Here is a 2,550-nt window from a genome sequence, read left to right as displayed (position 1 = left end):
TTCCCAGTCAGTGCATAACTACTTAGCTTCACTATAGGTAATCTCTAGTTTGTATGAGACCCAAGCTTATCTTACTTACAAATACATCAGTCTTAAATCTACTCCTCTAAGTAGCAAACTGTAACGGGGTACGTAGCCCTAAGTGTACCCTGGTTACATGAAGTGTGACACTTCACACTTCAGGAGTATGACACGTCATACTCCGGGATATTTGCTACAAGGTACCAAAGTCGTTCAAAGCCAACCATTGGTTAAATGACATTGCATTTCTATAGGTAACTTATAGTTTGTATTAAACCCAAACTTAACCTACCTACAAATATACTCAATTTACAATCTACCTTATTTAGGTCACTTCGCTCTCTTTAATTAAAGAGGGGACCTGTGAACTGCCGTTCACTGAGAGTTTGTATACTCTCGGAAGATAAGTTCCTCTAGCGCAAGGTGCTGTGTGACCCCGTCACACTTGGTAGCACTCGTAGTCAATCCACGCCACCGCGGGTAGACTACCTGAACCTCTCCGAAGTTCGTTGCCATGGATAGGAACGACTTCTCCCATTTGAACGACTCTCAGTTCGAGTCGGTTCGGAAGATGGCAGGCATCTTCGGGATGGAGGCCCTGCAGAGCCTGGTGGTGTCAACACCGGCTGAGCAGCTCGAGCGCGTCAATGCATTTGACGCGTACGAGCAGGGCCTCATCGCGCATGTGCGGGAGAACCTGCAGGCTCCGGCGGCGGAAGCAAATCCGCCTCACCCGAAGCCAATACGGCTGAAGGTTAAGCCGTATGAAGGGAAGGAAGGCGAGAACCTTCACTTCTGGGTCCGAGAAGTAGAGCTCGCGATGGACGCGGCTCTGATCTCGACCGAGCAACTGCGTGTTGCTTTTGCACTCTCCAACCTTAGCGGTCGTGCTAAGAGTTGGGTGTATACACGGAAGGCAACATCCCCAGGATGTTTCACTTCCTGGGCTCAGCTGTGTGAGCAGCTCCGAGCCGCGTTCCTCCCGGCGAGCTACGAGTACCGCCAGTGCTCACGCATCCACTCGTGCAAGCAAGGGAGGTGTGCGCTGCATGAGTACATTCAAGAAATACGGGAGCTTACGGCGTCCCTAGTGGGAAACCCACTCAACGAACATATCAAGATGACTGTGCTCATGGACGGCCTTCGAGTGGGCCCAGCGCGCACTCAGCTGTTCCGGGTGCAGTCAAGCACCCTTGAAGAGGCAATACAAGTGGGTCTTCTTGAAGAGTACAACCATCGCCAGGCGCGCACGCCGGCCTCAGCGGGGCCTGGGAGTTCCATGTCGGCCCCCGGTCGAACAAGCCCCAACGGACCAGCTCCCATGGAACTCGGGTCCGCCGAACAGCGTGACATCCGCTGCTTCGGCTGCGGGAAGATGGGCCACTTCAAGCGCGACCGTCCCGCGGAAAGACTCCGCAGACGGTCCTTCCCTAAGCCCGTCCTCAAGGGTCGCTGGCAGAAGCCAGGATCCCGGGGGCAGGGGAACGCCGGGAACCAGTAGGGGCGGGGCGCCCTACTGGGGAAGAACTAAGTCTTCGTGATGGGTGCGCGGGTGGCGCGTACCACGGAGACTTAGCCCCTGAGAGTCTTCGCACTCTCGAATCGGCGAAGAGCAGCGGCGGGATGCTCGTAGTACACGGATGTGTACGGGGATATGATCATCCCTTTAGAATCTTGATCGATTCTGGGGCGTCGGAAGAATTTCGCACGCCGCCAGACGGTTGCTCGTAACAGCAACAAGTTGTCCGATGCTTTGAGAGAAAGCAAGGGCAACGGGACGGTGTCAGTGCGACTGGCCGACGGGAAGGTCGTCACTGTCCCCAACGTCCAAGTGGATCTGGCCGTCAAGTTTGAAGACTTTGACAGCCTCGAGCAGTTCACTGTTCTCGATATGGATCCATATGATATGATCCTGGGCATGCCCTGGCTTGAGAAGCACGAGCCCTGGATCGACTGGCGAGGCAAGGCAATCGGTGCCAGCCGCCCTGCGCAGTCCGACAGAGCATTGGTGAGTCATGTTCCCACCTCTGTCAGGACCCGGGGCGCCCGCGAGGGCTGTCAGGGTACCAAAGCATCCGGCAGATGCTTGGGAGTCGTCGACGTACATGACGACTCCGAGGATGTTTTGATGGTGGCCGCGCCCAGAAGAGGCGCTGGCCAAGTGGGTAACTTAGGCCCACAGGCGGGTAACTTAGTTCCGCAGACAGCTGCAGCTGTCATGAACACTGAGAACAGCGTGTTCAGAGTGGGTAACAGAGTTCCACTCACGGTCGCCCAGACCATAACTGAAGAGGAAGACGTCGGATACGCTTCCTGTGTGGGTAACACAGTGCCACACGCGGTCGCCCAGACCTTAACTGAAGAGGAAGGCGTTGAACACGCTTCCTGTGTGGGTACAACAGTACCACACGAGGCCACGAGTGCCTCGGATGTCGTAGCGACGACATCCCTAGACGTGGGCAGCAAGCTCTCCGTTACAGAAGCCGTCGGCTAAGACGCCGTCGCCGCCTCAAGTCGGATCCGAACTTC

The sequence above is a fragment of the Phytophthora infestans genome, genomic scaffold (assembly GCF_000142945.1).
Source record: "Phytophthora infestans T30-4 supercont1.32 genomic scaffold, whole genome shotgun sequence".
Taxonomy (NCBI): Eukaryota; Oomycota; class Peronosporomycetes; order Peronosporales; family Peronosporaceae; genus Phytophthora; species Phytophthora infestans.
The sequence above is the reverse complement of the archived record's forward strand: the minus strand, read 5'-3'. Positions refer to the sequence as shown.